Raw genomic sequence first — 22,199 nt, forward strand, 5'->3', positions numbered from 1 at the left:
CCCGAAACGTCGATTCTCCTGTTCCCTAGATGCTGCCTGACCTGCTGCGCTTTTCCAGCAACATATTTCCATCTCTGATCTCCAGCATCTGCAGACCTCACTTTCTCCTTCTCTGGATTAACAGCCCAGCAATAATACCACTAGGCCATTGCCTCCCCAAACTTACTTAAGAAGCTAACACTCAGCATGAAGATAACTTTTTTGAGTTGGAGAAAGGAAAGCATTAAAATACAAAGAATTACATGACTCAGAAACGAGTGTAATATTCCCTTTCTGAATCTCATTATCTTAGATATCATGCAATTTGTACTTTCGACAGAAAGATAATTTGGGAAATTTTGTTTCTGATTATGAATCACCTATTCTATGCCTCAGGTAGACCTGAAATGCCATTATATTTCTCTTTCGAGACAATTGCTTAACATAATATTTTACTTTAGTTTGACTTAATATGTAGGAAATAATGTATGATATGACTATGATGCCAAAACATACAGATCTGGTTTGATCGTTGGCAGGCAGATTTTTAATTTGTAAAGGGTTAAAGGGTTACATGAGCAAGCAGGAAAGTGGAGTTGAAGCTGAGATGAGATTAGCAATGATTATATTAAATGGCAGAGCAGGCTTGTGTGGCTGAATTGCCTCCTCATAAACTTAGTTTTTATGTTCTTATGGTCTTGGATTCACTAACTAAAACCTCAAAGCTATTTCTCACCTTAGTTTCCCTGTGTTAATAATAGGAGAATTAATCAGAGGTTTTGCCTCTTGCTATAGAGTTGGTGTATATGGAAGATAGGTGAAGATGCGATTGAGCTGACCTTGTGGGATTAAACCCCTGCCACCCCTCAATATCAAATCTTACACATGAAGAATGGTCACTGGTGGAGGGAGTGTAATAGAGTTTACTTGCTGATCAACAAATTATATGCTGCTATTTACATTCATTAACAGAATGCATCTCTATTATGTGAATACCTTACTAATTCACTAAGTTCCCACATTTTGTTAAGATACTGTTAGATCCCCACTCAAATTTGTACTCAGCCTATCTCATATATTCAAAATTAAAGCTTATCAAATCCCTTCCTTGCATTTTTATAATCAATGTGTTATAATGTTTTAGGGTAAAGTGCTGGTAACTAAATAAAATGTACATAAAGATTGCTCATTGTGAAAGATTTGATAAAACACAAAGGAATTGGAAAATAATCCGGCTGAGAACAGTTGAGAAATAGATGTCAAAGAAGAATAAGCTTGACTTTATTGACCAATTTTCCCAGAACAGGAACAACGTTAAATGGAATGAAAGTCACCCCACTCGTGCTATTTAAAGGAGTCATGAACTAATGACCTAGAATTTACTGTTAGCAACATTCATTCTGAAGGCTTAATAAACGAGTGAATGAATGTGTATGTATATAGCCTCTCTCAAATCATCAGCAAGTTCAAAAGTGCCTTGTAGCCAATTAAGTACTTTTGTTTCGAAGTGTAGTCACTGTTGTTACGCAAGCAAGCACAGCAGCCAGTTTTGTATACAGCTGTGTCCCACAAACAGCAATAAGATGGTCAGATAATCTGTTTTAGTGCTGTTGAATTAGGGCCAAAACAGAGGAACATTCTCGTGCTCTTCTTTAAGCAATACCATTAAATATTTTATATGAATCAGTGAAGGTAGGTATTGCCTGGGGTTAACTTATTCAAATTACATCCTTCTGTCTGTATTTCAAGAGTGTGGGATTCCCTTAAAATAGTGATTCACTATGGGACAGACAAATGGCATAAGAATGTCTCCTGCATTTCAATGCCAAAACTGCAAACAGTAATTTCAATCTGACTACTGATCATGTTAGAGGATAATCACCAAAAGAAAACTGCTTTCTATATCTCTTATATGGAATTAAAGTGCCAATGGGCTAATTTGGACTGAGTAGTCCCTATTTTAAGGTGCTACATTGCCAACTCTCAATTGTTATCGACCAGGCCAGATCCCCTCAAAATATTTTAAGGAACCCAGACTCTAAGTTTTTCCTATTTTAAAGGCAGATGTGAAGTGGATGATCCAGGTGTGATGCAGCTGCTCAAACGACCCAGCTTTAAGCAAAATCTCTATGACTCTATGACTACAGCTGAAACACAAAACAATGTAAGACAGAATCTAGAATAACTTAACTATTGGAAAACTTAACTGACCAGATACAGCAACTTAACATCCCATCAACACACCCCTTGGCAAAAAGGTAAATTTAAACAGATTCTTACAGTCAAGAGGAAACAACATCCAAAGAGATTTCAGACAGAAAGTCAGTCAGGAATAATCTGCTGAAGTTGACAACCTTTCCCAGACTTCAGCATCTTGTGATTGCCACAGCTGAACCAACTGGAAAAAAAACCTGAACTGGGAGAACTGGCCACTCCCCTGTCATTGTAAACCTTAGCACCTCTGTCTTTACGACCTCTCTTTTAAAAAAAAACAAGGACAAAATAACCTTTTTAAAGTGACAGCATCATCACATAATCAAAAATTGCCTGTCAACACTGGTATATTGAGATGAACATGAGTGGAGGAGTGAAAGCATCTGATACAGAGCAAGACAAATTGCTGGAGAAAATAGAGTTTTCACCACAATATCTTTGTGAAGTAATTCTCTTACCTCAACATCAGGGAGAAACGATGTATAGATACCTTTATAGAGTTATGCCTCCTGGCCATTGCTGAAAGCTGTCAACTACCGGGGACAAACAATAACAATCTTATGGCAGGCCAGGGACTACATTGCCTGTGACTGCTCAGGATCCTGTCTGTAAACTTCAATATGTTTGACACCTTCCAGGCTACAGCTGGAGATATAAACATTTTGCAATTTTTAATATAAAGCTGCACAAAGGGTGTAACTCCCTATACACAGAGACACTGTTTAATGTTATTTCTCTTGCCAGACACAATCAGGTAGCATGAACACAATTTTCTTAGATGTAGATTCCCTTATTTGCCACATTGGTTCAGGCAATTTTTGACTGTTCTTCCTAGCCACTGCAAATAACTATTAACCCAACTAGAGCCTAACCATTACTAAGGGATGTGTTTTGCATTTCTCAAGTTAAGTAGAGACTAAATTGTGTTAAAATTTGGCATGATAAGGTGAAGAGAAAGCAATTGTCTCCTCTCTTAACCCTCTTCTCATTTGACCAAAACATGTTTTATAGTTAAAATAAAGAGATACTTAACCGTTTGTGTTATGATCACAAAACAACATAGAGAACATGTTATTGTATATAAACCAGTTTCAATAAAAAAAAACTTTATGACTTGTCTGTTTTACTGGACACAATTGGGTTGATTTCTTTCAAATTTTTCTGCCTATGGAAATTGGAGTGGTCACAATCAGCAGATAGATTTTAAAAACTTATGAATCACGTGGAGGGAGAGAAAGAAATGGAGAGAGGAAGAAATTATTTGATTTCATGTTATTTCAGTGCCTCAGCTTGCTTGTTCAACTCTGCAGAGAAAGCAGGTGCTCAAAACACACAAAAGACTGCTTTTTGACATGACGTTCTCTCCAACTGTCCAGGGATCCAAATAAACCATTGCCAGCATATTCCAATTGTAAATTGAATAGATTCTTATGATCCTGGCTGATGTAATTATTAGACAAGTCAGGTACTAGGCTGACACCTGGTTTGATAGAGCATACTTCGTTTTGGTTTCGTTTTACCAAAGTTATCTCTCACTGAAACATTTAAACATAAAGTTTAACAATAAAACAAGTTTATAAACCAAAAAAATGAAGATAAAGTAGAATGAACCAAATTATTTACTTATAAAACAAATTGAAAAACTTTTAAACATATAGTAAAGATATAATCCCAAAATACTCCTTTAAGATTTTTTTTAAAAATTGAATTACTCACACTAGGAAAATATTTTATCTAAGACCTTGATAAACTTAAGGCAACAGAGACTTTAATCCCTAGATTGGAATCACTGATAGCTTCTTCCTGGAGCTGTCATAGGCCTGACCCTAAACATACTCAACTTCAAGTAACCTCTCCAGGGATTTATCCCAACATTTCTGGCTTTGGACTATTAGTAACTCCCTACTCCAAAGTAATCTAATTTTAAAATATTCTCCTCCTGTCAGGAGTGCAATTCTCTAATGCTATCTCCAAGGACTTCACAGTACTGACCAAAACAAAGTAAACTAAAACAACTTATTTCCCTTTAGGCTGTGGGTGTTGTCCCAAAGCTTATAACAAACCTGAAGTCTAAAAATTTCAAACAGACGTAAAATCAAAAAGTTTACCTTGATAAGTCCTAAAATAGCAGAAGGTAAACAAATACCCATTATAGTTGCCAAATTAGCACTCAAACTGTTTTAAAACAAATCATCATGGTTACAGAAATGCATATGAGTTCAATCAGTCTAATAATTTGTCTCTATCCAAACTGAGCTCTCAGATGATCTGGACATTGTGTGAGTGGAATAGGGATGTAGTTCTTTCTCATTCTCAACATGTCATTGTCTTTGTGGTGGGGGGTTTTTCAGACAGCCTCCATCTCAATGACAATGGAACGTGGAAGGCACAGCGATGCAAATTATGTAGACATCATTTCCTGTGAGTTCAAATCACTGGAATTCAGCTTTACTTTCTTTTTTTTTTGAAGAAAAGAAATTAGGGTTTTACAGCCTTTAGATTCAAATTGCATTTTTTAAAATATCAATCAGCTTTATTCGTGACAGTTTTGATTTGCTTTTATCACTCTATGACATCCTAACCAGGAATCCTTCAACAGACTGATGGAGGTTGCTAATGACGGCACATGGATTCTGTGGCATAATGAAGGCAGAACTGTCAGTGTTAGCTTTTATGGCTCCTTTGGGACTGACAGCAGCTGGAGTTTGCACATGTATAGTTAAACACGGAAATCCAGAAGTTGGGATCTGTGATTGTTGAGGTCACCCCAGAGTGCAACCAATTAGAATTCATTAAATTGTTGAGAATTTTCAGTCATTCTTAGTCGCAATATCAATGACACCTTGTTGAATGCAGTTCAGTTTTTAACAGCATGTTAAATTCACAACTGCTACCAACAGACTTGGTACCAGGTTCAAACTGCCAACGGGATAGGGAAGGGCTGCACCACAGAAATTGTGAAATCTTTGCAAACAGCTTTGTTAAAGATAACCATGATGTGGAGGAGCCAGTGTTGGACTGGGGTGGATGAAGTCAAAAATCACACAACACAAGGTTATAGTTCCAACAGGTTTATTTGGAAGCACTATCTTTCAGAGTGTTGCTCCTTCATCAGATGGTTGTGGTGTCTGGTTCTAGAACCAGTCTGATTCAAGATTAGGATACAGACAGACTCACTCCTCACACTTTTAATGCATTGTCTGAGCTGAAATGTCACCTTTTTTTATAAAACCTTAAGTTATCTCGAGAAGGTAACTTAAAAGAAGTTCTGGGATTTACATATTAATGAATCGAATCATAGAGTCATAGAGCCTTGGAGATGTATAACATGGAAACAGACCCTTCAGTCCAACCCGTCCATGCCAACCAGATATCCCAACCCAATCTAGTCCCACTTGCCAGCATCCGGCCCATATCCCTCTTAAATCCAAATGCCTCTTAAATTTTGCAATTATACCAGCCTCCACCACTTCCTCCGGCAGCTCATTCCATACACGTACCACCCTCTTCATGAAAGAGTTGCCCCTGAGGTCACTTTTATATCTTTTCCCTCTCACCCTAAACCTATGCCCTCGCGTTCTGGACTCCCCAACACCAGGGAAAAGACTTTGCCTATTTATCTAGACTTTGCCTATTTATCTTATCCATGCCCCTGAAAAACTTAACAATCCAGGTTTGTTCAATATATCATTTCAGTTTCATGACACTGTAATCTTTTGCTATAAATTCTGTGCCTTATGATTTTATATTTCACAACTACCTGATGAAGGAGCAGCACTCCGAAAGCTAGTGCTTCCAAATAAACCTGTTGGACTAAAACCTGGTGTTGTATGATTTTTAACTTTGTTAAAGGTAACCACTGTTGCTTCATCCATGCCTAAGAAGGTCAACCATAAGCTAATTATTTCATTTGCTTCATAATGGGTGGGGCAGGTGAGTACCACCAGGCTAGTTGCCCATCAGATTTGCCTCCTTTCCTCATAGGAACTATGCAGCTAACATCTCTCTAGGGGTGAAAGGTGCACTCATTTGATTGGCATTGCTGAGCAATTTTTTACCATATGCGACATAACTTTGTTACATTTTAAGCTTCAAAGAAACAACATTTGGTTTGTGGACTAAAAGTTTCACTTGAGTTCCAAGTTATCAGTAAATATTTAGAAAAGAAAAAGATGTTTCACAGAACAATGCGCTGCTGGCTATCACGTTCATTCGAGCAGGATTCATTTTAAGGTCTCTGGAAATGCAGATCTTTTTTCACAATTTTTTGTTTAATCAGTGCGAGAATACATTTTTCATAGGCCATTTTCTTTTACCGTTTAGCTTTGCCCACTTTTGGAGCATGCCATGTTGCAGTTCACATCTCTGATCTCTGCCATGTTGGGGAAATGCGTGACAAAACCCTTACAGCTGGAGGGAAATTGCCAAATGATAATTATTTGTGGCTGACTTCAGATTACCCGTGACAGGCTCTGCAAAAGAAGCTTACACTGATTACAAGATGTTGAGAACACGCACAATCAAATATTTAACCCATATGATTCATTGTTCAAAGAATATCTGTTTGACAATGGAATAACAGTTGCTTTCAGACCCAGTCACTATCTAGAGTCGTGGTGCCATTTTAGTTTTGATAATTTACTTCTTATCAACTAGTTCAATCACTTCTTTAAAACTAAAGACTGCTTTGTAGATTCCAGAGGAACAGTTCTGTCTTCTACCCATTGACATACATTTGACAATTTATATACATTTATTCATTAAAATGCATCTTTAATGCCTTATTAACAATTGGACTTTTGTATCATATATCACAGTGATTCATGTTTACTTTAGATTGTGATCAAAAAGCAATTTTTACTTCCAAGCGTTAATGTGAACTTGTAGAGGTGAAGGTGCATTGCCTCTTACTCGGTTCCATTTTTGTAAAAACAATTAGAACAGCCTTCTGGTATTATTCTTATCATGTTCTACCTTGTGATCACTCACATAAACACATCAACAATAACTAAAACATTGAACCTACAATAGATTCTGGCAAATTGCTGAGGCTTTGATATTCAGGCTACAAAGAACAGGCTATACTTATAATAATTTCAGCTTTAACGTTGCTTCCTACCTTTGTTGTCATATGATGTTATAGGCAATTTGGAATGTGCAATTCTATGCTGGAGCTTTCTATTCGGAACTGTAACAAGGTTTTGTAGGCTAAAATAAAATGTCTTAACTTTGACACTTAGAATGGAAATGCAACTCTTACTTTACTGAAAATAAGATTCATCGGTTGTCATTAGTGTAACAAAAAGCTAAATTTCAGAGGCTCCAAAAGTTGCAGGATGAAATAAAGACTTTTCCAAGTTCTGCCTAATGCAAATGTTTCCATGGTACAATAACAAATGAATATAACACTCTGATGCGGGACCGTGTGCTCTGTGGGCCGTTCCCTAGGACACACACCAAGTCAAACAGCAACTGTGCCTGGAGGGCCATTAACTCGGTAAAAGACGCTCTTTTCTGCTGGAAGCTTGTTGGTCTTCCAATGTAAGGAGTTGATCTCGATTGAGTGTTGCAGACTGGCACATTCCAAGGTCCAGGACTACATGCTGAGGGACGCACTAAAGCTTGGGGCAACTGCTACCAAGGTGCAGTGGGGAAAGACCACTGTCTGAGGTCTTTCAGCCAAAGTTAAATCGGGATCCATTCAGTTATTGGACCCTCCTGGTGATTCAAATATGTGTAAGTAGTATCTTGAATAAGTAAGAAATGCCTTCTATTTGTCAGAATTTTCGGGAAAGTCAAACTTCAACGTTTGTTTGTTTCTCCATTTGCGAAAACTTCCTTTCTCTCTCTCTTCCTTTCACCCCATTGTATCTCTCTTTCTTTCACAAAATTACAGCAAAACATGTTGTATACTGTCGCCAGTCTCCAGTGCCATCTTAAAGCATGGAAAAATAAACCAAAACATAGAATATAAAGGCAGAAAAATAAAGAAATAAAGAAAGTGTTCAACTCTATAGTCTTTCTTGTTAAGTGCTCCACCAAAGGCCATGGGCCTGGAGGCCAGGCACAAACCCCCTTCATCACACCACCGCTTGAATGAAAATCACCAGTCTTTACGTCAACATGCCTCCACCAACGGCCTCACCAGTATGCTGGACCTCGCCAATGCAGATGCCACTGATATAGCCAGGTAATGCACTGGCCCAAGCTTAATTTGCCGTCGGCTTCAGGCCCACTTGGCCAATGCAGCTACTGTCAATGCCACTGGGTCTTGTACTGGGCACTGACCCGCCACGGCTGCTGCCTCAGTGAATGTGCACTGGACACAGAAACCACCAGGAACCCGAACTCACTTCCAAAGTTGCTGCCATGAGTCTGCAGTTGGCCCACTGCTGGGCCTACTCGCCAACCACCACGATTCAGCTCGATTCTGTGCTAGGGTCACTGGTCCATGTCAATACCATTGCTGCAACTGAGCTCTTCAAGAGGAGGGAAATAAAATAAAAAAGAAATTTCAAGAAAAAAATGAGAAAAAAGAAAATAGAAGACAAGAAATGAAACATAAAGCGGATGGAGTGGACAAGCTCCAGGCTCAGAAGCCATCTTACCAGAATCGACTGTACAGAATTGAACTGCTCTAATGACTATAAATGATATTTTATGAATAAAGTATATTTTTGAAATAATAAAATTAAATTAAAAAGCACAAAAAAATTGAGGAGTCTTGTGTTTCCGTGCACTTATAACAGGCGTAGTAATAATTAACTCTCACGTGGCTGCCACTAGGCAGGCTAAAAGAATTTTAAAATTGTTACAGCACCGAAGGGAGCTAGTCAGTCATTGTCTCTTCACCAGTCCTTTAAATGAACCATGCACCTAGTACCATTCCTCCACTTTCTCCTTGTAACACTGCATGTTTCTCCTATGCAAATACTAGTTAAATTCTCTCCTCGATATCTTAATCAAACCTAGCTTCACAACTCTCACATACAGACCAAAGGCCAACATTCATCCCTGAAACTGAAAGGACAGGGTGGAGAAAGCAATTAAGAAAGTAGATGGGATATTTCCTTTTATAAGCGGAGACATAAAATATAATATAAGACATAAAATATACTGTGCTAATTGCACTAGCACAGTATAAACCATTTGTTAGATCTCAACAAGTACTGAGCCCTACTTAGCAATCTCTACTGGGTGTACATATTGGGTGAGGGCAAGATTATACTTAGCTGCTGTGTTCAGTCTTTGATCAAACAACCGATTCACATTCATTCCAAGTCCTCAGGCCTGCGTGGAGGCCAAATAAATCCACGAAGGCTGATATCCCATCATCCAGTCACCCTTTATTGACACATGAACTATCCTTGACTGCCTCGTGTGCAGTTATTCCTCAAAGTATCAGTATCTCTGACATTCACCCTTTTTATATCATCTAGGGCTCCCTGACTGGGCTGTTAATCAGGTCCAATCAGGGAACTCATATTCTATAATGTTCGGCTGGCTGACCTCAATACAATTACTACAGAGGCCAGGGAGAAAACAACCCCAAATGAATCAATTCTGAAGAAGGAACACTGGAGTCAAAACATTAACTCTGATTCTTCTCCACAGATGTTGCCAAACCTGCTGAGTTTTTCCAACAATTTCTGTTTTCATTTCTGATTTCCAAAATCTATACTTCTTCTGTGTTTTTCCCCAAATGAATTCTTTCTGGGATACAATTCTGTGTAGAGCAAGAATTTGAGAGAGAAGAAAACTGGCAAAAACATATTCTAAAAATGCAAAGATTTTGGCGTATTTCAATTGCCAAGAAGAATGTAGGCAACTAATGGCTGCGCATAAACAATGCATGGATGTAGGTTTCTCACTGAGCTGAAAGATTCGTTTTCAGATGTTTCGTCACTATAGTAGGTAACGTCTTCAGTGACCCTCCGAATGAAGCACTGGTAGTGTAACCCACTGTCTATTTATATGTTTGAGTTTTCTTTGGTCAGTGCGAACTTCCAGGATGTGGACAAGAAAGATTTCTTAGAAGCATTAGAAACAACAATGAAAGACAACCAACTCACAGAAGAAACTCAGCAAACCATCAAACAGGCAGTCATACCAATATTAAGCAGGAAAAAGAAAGAAGCACATTCAATACACAAGAAAGGAAAGCACTAAAAAGACTAAAAAAGACATTGTTATCCTACCTGCAGACAAAGGACGCTTGACATTCATCTTAAGTCAAAGAGCAAATGCACTACTTGCAGATGCCAACACTTAACAACAAGTGGCAATAGACCCGACCCCACAACTAGAGAACCAAATCACAGCCCTACTCAAAAAACTTCAGAAATCTGGAGAAATAAATAAGACCGACTTCCAAAAAATGAAACCAGATGGATCCAAAGCATCACGCTTCTACGGATTACCCAAACTTCACAAACCAGGAGCACCCCCTCAGACCCATAGTCTCACTACCTGGAACACCAACTCACAGATTGGCCAAGGAGCTACACCAAAGACTAAAACACTGAGTAGAAGACTCACACCACTCCATCCAAGAATTCCTAAAGACCATCAAAGACACCAAGGTATAAGAGGATGAAATAATGGTCTCCTTTGACATAACAGCCCTGTTCGCATCCATCAACATCACCGGCCAAGGAAACACTGACTACATTATTAGAAGAACCGAAGACACATACACCAAACACCTCCAACTTCATCAACAGGAATAGTATCGTCAAGCTAGGGGACCTATGCCTTACTGCCCACTTCACCTTCAACAACAAAACCTACAAACAAACCAACGGAACACCCATGGGATCTCCGATATCAGGGTTCTTAGCAGAGGCAGTAATGCAGGGACTCAAACAACCAGCTCTGCCAACCATCCAACCCAAACTTTGGGTCTGCTACATGGATGAAACCTTTGTCATCACTAAATGAAACAAATTAGAGGAAACCTTCAAGACCATCAATAATACCCTTACTGGCACAGAATTCACAAAAGAGGAGGAAAATAACAATAAACTGCCATTCCTCAATGTCACAGTAGAAAAAACAACCAATGGGGAACTTCAAACCAGCATCTACAGGAAAACAACACAAATGGACCAAATAGTGAACTACAGAAGCAATCATCCCAACCCCCATAAACGAACCTGCATCAGAACATTATTTCAACTAGCCACCACACACTGCGGAACAGAGGAAAATCACCTATACAGTGTATTCAAAAAGAACGGGTACCCAATGAACACAGTCCATCAACTTCTCAGCAACAAACCCAAACCAGCATTCAAAACATGTCCAGAAATCCTAGCCACTCTCCGCTACATCAAAGACATCTTGGAAATGACTGCCAGACTACTCATACCCCTTGCCATCATGGTAGTCCACAAACCCACCAACACACTAAAACAGCAGCTAATGAACTTGAAAGACCCTATACAGACAACAAGCAAAACTAATGTCATTAACAAAATATCTTGCAAGAACTGAAACAAACACTGCATTGGACAAACAGGCAGAACACTAGCCACCAGGATACATGAACATCAACTAGCCACAAAACGACATGACCCACTCTCACTAGTATCCTTACATATGGATGAGGAAGGACACCACTTCGACTAGGACAACACAGCCATCCTAGGACAAGCCTAACAGAGACACACATGAGAATTCCTAGAAGCATGGCATTCCAACCGGAACTCTATCAATAAACACATTGATTTGGATCCCACTTACCACCGCCTGAGATAAAGAACAGGAAATAGTATCACCACAGGAAATGATGTCACTGCAAGAAATGACATCACCAACCCATGAAAACTCAAACATACAAATAGAGAGCAAGCTACACCACCAGAGGCTCATTGAAGATGTTATCTAGTAGGGTGACAAAACGTCTGAAAATGAACCTTCCAGCTCAGCGAGCAAACCTACATCCAATACCTCAACCTGAGCTACAAATCTTCTCAAGACTCGATAAACAGTGCATGCTGTGGATGATGAATTTGCAACTATCTCAACAAATTTCAGATTCCTTTTGCAACTTTTAATCCTTTCAAATTGCTAAAGATGTTTAAGTTTAATTTGTCTTTACCAAAACAACCCTTAAGTCCTCAAGTGTTAAGCTGACATGAGGTTTGGGATTCTGCATTCTGTCTTGCCTTGCTAAGAGACTTCTCCCTGTGGCTTACTAAAGAGTCACTATTGTCTGACTCTTGGAAGTTCCAACAGCCTCTTTAATCTACACACTGTTCTACACAATATGGATCTCTGTAATACAGCTCTCTTGTAGAGCTTATTCCACCTCTCTGAGAGTCGCAATAATGTGTAACTGCTGATGTTAGTTTTACATGATGCTATACAGATCCATTCTCAAAATATTACATCTATTGCTTCACTATCCTCAGTTTACAATAATCTTTATTGCAGTTATTTCTTACTGAACAAAATTAACCTACTTCTGCGTTTTTAAAAGGTTCCTGGGACAGAGGCATTGGTGGGTGGTGGGAAATGCTGTTCTTCATCATCTGTGGACAAAAAAATGGAATAAAGAATTCTTGAGGTTTTCAGTGCTGCCTTTAGGTCATCTTTCCTTCTCCCTTCCTTTAATTATATATGTTGTTGTTACTTGCATCCTGCCTGCTGAAATGTTTAATTCTGAATTTGTGTTCTACTCTACTTTCAATGAAAGCAAAAGTTGCAACAGAAGTGCAGAAAACCTATCTGGCTTGAGTCAGAAACAAAGCCATGTTTGATTTTCTCTTGACTTTTTTTCATTACTTTGAGATGTACAGAAATTTCTTCAGAGGCTAATACGTAGCAAAAGTGAACAAAGTTCTCACCATGATCAATAATTCTACAATTGTGTTTATATTCTGACTGAGCTTCACCATTTCTGTGTACATCAAGCGATAAGAAAGAACAATAGATGCTTGTATTATTGGAATGAAAACAAAGTTCCAATATTGCTTCTCTTGTTTTGGACACAGTGGCTCTTTCTGTCATGAAATAAAATCTGACTGCCACCTCTTTATTCCTGATCCTTGAGCTCATGTTGACCTTATTAATATCATCCAGTCGAATCATTTGAAGAAAAAATTCTTTTGGATGGCGATTGATTGCACTTCATTTTTACATTCCTGTTTTTTTCTTTTTTTAAAATTATTTTATGTAATGCTTTTGCTGCCTACTCCTAATTGCCCTTGAGATGCTGGTGTTGAGATACACCCACAGTTTTGTTAGGAAGGAAGTTCCAGGATCTTGACCCACCAACATTAAAGGGACAGGGATATGACTCCAATTCCCAATGGTGTTCAAAGACTTCACTTGTCCTTTGAGAAGCTATAGGTTGTAGGAAATCCCTTTGGATGGAGCGTCAGTGAGTTAATGCACATGTATACACTTCTGCTATTGTGCACAACTGATGAAGCAGTGAATATTTCAAGTGTTGGAGGAGATGCCAGTCAAACAGTTACTTTGTTCTGGATTGTGTTGAACTTCTTGAGTGTTGTTTGAGTTACAATCATTCAAAAAGGGAAGAATATTGACTCCTGACTTTCACTGAAGATAGTGGTCAGGCTTTGTGGTGTCCAAAGGTGAGTTGATTGCCACAGAATTCCCATTCTCTGAACCTCTTGTAGTCACAGTATTTCTATGGCTGGTATAATTACTTGCCTGAAAATGTGTTGCTGGAAAAGCGCAGCAGGTCAGGCAGTATCCAAGGAACAGGAGAATCAACGTTTCGGGCATAAGCCCTTCTTCAGGCTTATGCCCAAAACGTCGATTCTCCTGTTCCTTGGATGCTGCCTGACCTGCTGCGCTTTTCCAGCAACACATTTTCAGCTCTGATCTCCAGCATCTGCAGTCCTCACTTTCTCCTCCATAATTACTTGCCTGACTGACAGTTTTCCTAGCCTGGATCCTACTCTGCTTTATTCTTTTTTTCTTTAGTGGATATACTGGGAGTCATCTTCTGCAATTTAGTAGATTCTGGAACCATAGCTGTAGTTTGGAAGGTAGCAAGTGTAAATCAACAATTTAAAGAACGAAGAGATAACCTGTCAGCTTGACATCAGTCGTAGGGAAAATGATAAAATCTATTATAAAATATGTGATAATTGGGCACCTATAAAACAGTAGAATTAGACAGTGTTAATATAGATTTATGAAACAGGAAGCATATTTGAAAAATATGATAGTGGTTTTGAGGACTTAGGAAGTAGAATAGATAGGACGGACTGGTGGATGTTAAACATCTAGATTTTTGGAAGGATTTTAATAAAGTCACACACTATAGATGAGTAAGCAAAATTAGAGCACATAGGAGTGAGGGTAATATATTAGCATGGATGTAGAATTGGCTAATGGACAGGAATTTCCAAATTTGCTGCTGATACAAAATTAGTTGGAAATGCAAGTTATCAGGAGGATGCATGAGATTTTAAGGATATAAAAAAATTATCAGATGGAATATAATGTGAAAAGAATGTGAGCTTATTGTTACAACATGACGGTGAACCCTTCTGTTAATTAAACGCAGAAAAGCTCACCTTGCCTCATAATCTGTTAAAGTATGAGTGACAGAGAACTCACAGATTCCACTATTTAAAGAAAAAGAATATCAATTTATTCCTTAATTCTAAAAGTGAACATTAAACAATAACTATTCACAACTCTAAGCCCCTCTTTCTCTTAACTGCTTGTTATCTGCCTCCAACCCAATAACAATATACTGTTCCAATAAAAACCTGTATTAAAATTACATCAACTTAATTTCAAAACAACACAGCGGCTGTAATCGTCAGTGTCTTTCTTCTTTTGGCTGAAGATTTCCCTGAGTTATCTTCTTTCTTTTTACTGTGATGATGTTTCATATGAAAAGATGCCTTTAATAGAGAGTGTTTTGCTGGCAGTTACTCTGTTGATGGCAGTTGGTCTCCGTGTAACATTTCAAAATGCCTGCTTTTTTATACCCCAAATATCAGATCATCTCACTGGTCTAAGTTTGGTAAAAATAATAAATTCAAGCTGAATTGGGTTTTAGTATCCTGGGACATAATTTAAAATGATTGGCTAAATTCAAATTGTTGTCAAAACAGCAACCAAATCAGGTATCCATTTTACAGCCAAGTGTTACATATTTTCAATTTTCCAATATACTCTGAGAATGCTAGTTAGTCATATGACAGGTACTTGTAAGCTTTCAGTACAAAACAGCATTCATTCTCTCTACATTCTCTCTTCTCAGTACATGCCTTCACCTTCACACATTTTGGTGGCAAAAGCAAAATGTATTCCTTAAATGGTGAGAGATTGATAAGCATTGAAGGTACTTTGGTGTCCTTCATAAATTATTGAAAGTTAATAGATGCAATAAGCAATTAAGAAGGAAAATGTTATGTTGATCTAAAATTGCAATTGGAAGACCATTCCTGGAATATTGTCCACAGTTTTGGCCTGTCTATCAATGGAAGGATGCAATTGCCAGATTGAAAGTGCAACAAAGTTCACTAGACTGATTCTTAGAATGGCAGGATTGTCTATTGAGGAAAAAATGAGGAGACTGGATCTACTTTCTTTAGATTTTAGAATAAAGAACAGTTATCTTACCAAAGAGTTATCTCACAAACTCTTTAAAGGAGTTGACAGAATAGATGCAGGAAGGATGTTTCCTGTGATTGGGAGGTCTAGAATCTAGAAGTACAATCTCGGAATAACAGGAGGAATTCCTTCACACAAAATTGGGGAATCTTTTTTTCTACTCCAGACAGCTGTGGAGGCACAGTCTTTGCATGAGGATGTTCAAAACAAAGACCAATGAATTTCTAGAGAGTAAAGATGCCGAGAGGTATTAAGGTAATGCAGGGAAAATAGCAATGATATAAAATATCAGCCATGATTTTATTGAATGATGGAGTCGGCTTACTGGGCAAAATGTTGCTCCATGTTTTCTAGGTTCTTATTTTCGACCTGACCTTTCAGATAAATGCCAATATCTCCAAATGTTCTCCAAGAATGATTGAATGAGTCTCTCCATCTTTAATGCTAAATATAACTGTTGAAACCAGGAACTAAGTAAATGAATTTGTTCCATTTTGAATTTAAAATGAAAATAGAAAATGCCACATTGTTCCAAACCAAATTATTCTTCTAAGATAAAGGGTGCAATGAATGTAACCAGAATAATAATCTTAAGGATGGTTTTCTAAGACATTAATAATATTAGATTAATTTAGAGCTGTGTTGTATTATTCTAATCAGTCATACACATTTTATCTTGTAGACCCATTAAAATGTAGATTTTGGTTTGCTTTTAAAAAGACTCTAATTAACTAATTTGAGGAAAGCTAGAAAGTATTGTGGAAAGTATTCCAACTGTAACTAAGTTGAAGATAACATTTCATTCAAACTGCATTTAAGACATAAAAAAAAACATTACTGCATTATACCATTCACCCCTGAATTGTAAGTTCAGATTGTTCTGTTTTCCTTTTACCAGTGACAAAATTAAACAACATTAACTGCACTAAATCTGGAAGCCTTAAACCATCTTCAGGCTCAATCACAGTTACCTCTAATTCCATCCCTCACCCTAGCCACTGGGATTACTTGAAATTGGGCACGTTCTGGGTAGAAACAGTTGATGCAGTAAGAACAACATTCTCATCAGAAGCGTTGCTTGAGGCCAGAGCGATTTTAATTCCTCGGCCTCATTTAACTAAACAGATGAGAATTCTTGAAACGTCTCCTTGATTTCTTGGTGAATGATTTAACGCCAAATTGAAATTTCATATCTTCTCAATCACCAGGGCTGCCTATTTCTATCACTGTAGTATTGTGCCACTACCTCAGCCAAACAATTGCTGAAATTGTCATCCATACCTTTGTCACCTACAGACATTATTCCAATGATTTCTATATTTAGCTTCTATTCAACGTCCTTGATCGCATCCAAAATCTTGCTGGCTATAATCTGAACCCATACTACACCCTGTTCAACAATGAAGGGAAGTTGATAATGTTGTTGTAATGTCATTCAATGTCAAATCCGAAGGGTGCAGGGTAAGGTTCCAGGTACATGGTTGAAATCCCACCATAGTCACTGTTGGAACTTAAATTCAATGTTACTAAATCTGGAATGGAAAAGTTACACTCAGTAACAGGGACCATGAAACTGGCATTGGATATTGTTTAAACCCATCCAGTTTTCACTAATGTCCTTGAGGGGAGGAAATCTGCTGTTGTCACCTCATGTTGTGGTGGTCCTCTGAATGGCCTGGAATGAGCAACAATAACTTTCCAGTGACATCCACATCACAAACACAACACATTTGATAGATCTATTTAAATGTTATATTTAAATGTAAGAGTTTAAGTCGTAAGATTTCTATACATCTTTGAGAGGAATGGAATTACCATTTTGAACACTGAAAAATATTAATTTGTATTTGAACTTCAGAACTTTTGACACTATGAAGAACTCCAAGAATGACTGTCATCATTAAACTAGCTACACTTAACTTGCTCTAATGGATTGTATGCCCTGAGCTGGATATTTACAAAACTACTTGCACATAAATACTGCTTGATATTTTCTTTTTTACCTGTATCTATGCTCCACGCTGGAGACCTGAATGTCATGAACTCACATCTGTATTGTCAATGATTTTGAAGTACAGTTTTCTATCAATGATCAGTTCAAAATAGGTCTGTGAAAGTAGACAACATTTTCTAAGGAGTAATTAGTTTCAATTTCGTGGTCATTTTTTTTCAGTAGAGTTGTGTCCACTTTTGATCTGGATTGTGATTAACATAACTCACATCAATATATGGCTTTAACAACCATCTGAAGTATATTTTTCCTTCTGTCTGAGCTACTAACTGTTGTAAACTAGCACATCAGTAAGTCTCCAATGTTTACTCCAAGCTTCTAGGCTTGTGCTAACAGATTGAATTTCATAACTGATCAATAATTGCTCTTAAATGCTATATGCACGTGTTTAATAGAGGAACTGTATGTTCTTTATTCCATGTTCCTTAAAAATCATGAGCAACTCAAATAATTTCCTTAATTTGGTAAAAATCATTTGTGGAGGAAGATGTTGCAGCTTAAAAACTGGTAACTGGATGTTATCATATTCAAGCATTGGGAGTGAATGTAGCACAGAGAGAGAGACAGAAAGTGAGGTTTTTTTACAATTGACCAGGGAATGCAATGCAGTAACAACCATTTGATCAGATTCGAGGCAGTGGTCAGCTCCTTCAGTGTGGACAATACAGCAGAAACATCCAGCATCTAAGGGGAAAGCACATAAATATCTCTATCTCCTATCAGTGTGGAGAAGGACCAAAAAGTCTCCCAGTACCTATTATTTTCATAATTGTCCTGTAACCTGCTCTTTGCAAGTTGCCTGTTGACAGGAAAATGGGGAAAAACAAGGTAAGTCAAGTTTCCAGTGGTATTATCTCTCCACTATTAATCCAGTGACCCTGAGTAATGTTTTGGGTACCCAGGTTTGAAATCCATCATGGCATACTGGTGGAATTTAAATTCAATAAAAATCTGGAATTAAGAGTTTAGTGATGACCTTGAGACCATTGTTAGAAAAAACCCATCGCTTTACGAGTATCCTTGAGGGAAGATAACTGATTGCACTCCAATGCTGAGAATTTCACCTCATCAGCAAGGAACTGAAAGGAAGCAGGAGGAACCAAAACAAAACAATCATCAATTCTTGTGATCTGGATTGGTGCTATTATCTCTGGATTAAAACCCCACCAAACCTTTTCCACACGTAATATCTTTGTCTTGCTCTTTGTGTGTGTTTGTATGTGTGAGGGAATTTGAAAAAGGACAGAAGTTTTTTTTTGCAGTCCATTAAAGACAATACAGCAAAATTCAATAAGTAGTTATTTTCTTATTAATGAAATACTTGGTGTGCATATTATTTTATCCTGACAATTTGGTAAAATTGAGGAATACAGGACAGCATGGTGGCTCAGTGGTTAGCACTGCTGTCTCACAGCGCCAGAGACCCATTTTTGAATTCAACCTCTGGCAACTATCTATGTGTATTGTACATTCTCCCTGTGTTTGCGTGGGTTTCCCACCACAATCCAAAGATGTGCAAGTTGGGTGAATTGGCCGTGGTAAATTGACCATACTGTTCAAGGATGTATAAGTTAGGTGCATTTGTCAGGGGTAAATGTAGAGCACGAGGGTAGGGAAATGGGTCTGAGTGGATTGCTCCTCAGATGGTCAGTGTGGACTTGTTGGGCTGAAGGGCCTGTTTCTACACTGTAGGGATTCTATGACAGTGGTTTAATTAAATTTTCACATTGGTGATAGCTCCAAGAATAGTGGGGCTTGCTTTCCAGTACACTACCCCAGTGAGTTGTCTCAGTTGTGGATCTCTTTGCAAAATGGTGAATCCAGAAATCGTCTCCCTTTCATTTAGTTAAAATTATTTAGTTCCATCTTTGCTTTTGGTTTTTGTCTTTTCTTTTTAATTTGTTTGGAGCATGTGGGCATTGCTGGCTAGTCCAGGATTTATTGCTGGTCTCCAATTGCTTGGAGGGCAGTTAACAGCCAAACACTTTGCTATGGATATAGAGTCACATACCAGATTAGAATGGCAGGTTTCCTTCCCTAAAGTGCATTAGTGAACATTTGAGTTTTTATGACAGTTGGTTGCATGATTGCCATCAAGCTAGCTTTTCAATGCCAGATTTTTAAACTGAATTCACATTTCACCATCTATCATTGTGGGATTCAAATCCATGTCCTCAGGACATTAGCCTGGAGCTCTGGATTGCTAGTCCAGTGCCAATATTACTACATGACCACCTTCCCTCATATATATCCAGTTACCATTATGGTTTCTTTTATCAGTATTATTAAATGTTCACACAATAAAAATATATGCTTTTGAGCCTCAAATATTCACAAAGACTTCATGATCGTATTTATGATCACTCATATTCATACTAAGTGCCACTGGCATTCTGACAGGGGATATCTTGGTTTCCTTTTAAGTTGGAATAAATTCTGAGGTACATTTGAACAAGGCAGATCCAGATGCTTTTCCTGAATTTGTCGGAACTTGGTAAATTGAAACCTTTCGTACTGAAAGTTCAATAATAGAACATAGAATATAGGACAGTACAACAAAGGAACAGGCCCTTTGGCCCACAATGTTAGGCCAAACATGAAACTAATCCCTTCTGCCCGCCCTTGGTCATTTCCCTCCATTTCTTGCATATAAATGTGTTTATATTCAAGTCTCTCAAATGTCCTTATTGTATCTGCCTCAACAAGCACCCTTTGCAGTGTATTTCAGACTCCGACTACTCTGTGTAAAAAACTTGCCCTTCATCTCTCCTTTGAATTTTCCCCTCTCACTTTAAATACATGCCCCCTAGTATTAGAGTTTTGAACTCAGGGTTGATGGTTAGACCCTTTTTTCCAATCTATGCATCTCACAATTTTATAAACCTTTATCAAACCTCCCCTCAGCCTCCGCTGCTCCAGAAAAGACAAACTAAGTTTTTCTAGCCTCTCCTTATAGCTCATGCCCTCTAACCCAGGCAGCATCGTGTTAAACCTCTGCACCCTCACCGACTTGAATTGAAAGCAATACTCTAAGTGTGGTCTTACCAACGTTTTCTAAAGCTGCATCATGACATCCTGATTCTTGTACTCAATTCCCTGACCAATAAAGGCAAACATGCTTTGTCTTGTTGACTACCCTATCTACCCTATCACCCTCACCCTCACCTCCTTCCACATTTCGTATTCCCAGCGCCCCTCCCCCAAATTCCCCCCCCCCCCCAACCTTTTATCTCAGCCTGCTTGGCACACCGGCCTCATTCCTGAAGAAGGGCTTATGCCCGAAACGTCGATTCCCATGCTCCTCGGATGCTGTCAGACCTGCTGCGCTTTTCCAGCACCACACTTTTCAACTCTGGTCTCCAGCATCTGCAGTCCTCACTTTCTCCTATCTACTTGCATGGCCAATTTCAGGGAGCTATGGACTTGAACCCCAAGATTCTTCTGTGCATCAATGCAGTTTAGAGTCCTGTCATTAACTGTATAATTTACCTTAACATTTGATCTCCCAAAGTGCAGCACCTCACATTTACCCGGATTAAACTCCATCTGCTATTTCTCCATCTATATCTGCAACTGATCTATATCCCATTGTATCCTTCAACAACCTTCTACATTATCCACAACTCCACCGATCTTTGTATTGTCTGCAAACTTAATAACCCACCCATCTACATTTTCATCTAAGTCATTTATATATATATCACAAACAGCAGAGGTCCCAGTACGGATCCTGCAGAACACCATTAGTTACGGATCTCCGGCCTGAAAAACACCCTTCCACTCATTGCCCTCTGTCTTCCATGGACATAATATGCAGGATCATTTGACATGTCCTTCTCCTTTTGTTCTCAATCCATTAAGTGCAAAGTAAGCAAATATAAATGCTCATGAGTTATCGGTGTCACTAGCTAGGCCAGTATTCATTGTCCATCATTAATTGCACTCAAAATGTTATGGTGAAAGTGTATTTTTGAATTGATATGTTGTAGATATATTCAGAGTGATTAGCTGTTAAGGTTTTTATCCAGCAACAAAGGAGCAAGTCTGTTGATGAATTACCTAGAAGGGAACTTGCAGGTTGTTGAGTGTCTATCCACTTGCTGTCTTTAGTTTTGTACATGGTAGGGGTCATAGATTTGGAAGGTGCTATTAAGAAACTTTTGCAAGTTGCTATATAGTGCAACTTATGAATGATACACTGTGATTCATTGGTGAATGGAGTTACTGTTGAAGATGTGGAAGGAGTGTCAATTGAGGGGTGCTTTATCACAAATGGTGTCAGGCTTCTTTAGTTTTTTTTTGGAGCCACACCCCTCCAGAAAATGGCAGAGTATTACACAACATTCCTGTGTCTTTTAAGTGTTGGAAGACTTTTGGAGAATCAGGA

This window comes from Chiloscyllium plagiosum, chromosome 31 (genome assembly GCF_004010195.1).
Source record: "Chiloscyllium plagiosum isolate BGI_BamShark_2017 chromosome 31, ASM401019v2, whole genome shotgun sequence".
Lineage (NCBI taxonomy): Eukaryota > Metazoa > Chordata > Chondrichthyes > Orectolobiformes > Hemiscylliidae > Chiloscyllium > Chiloscyllium plagiosum.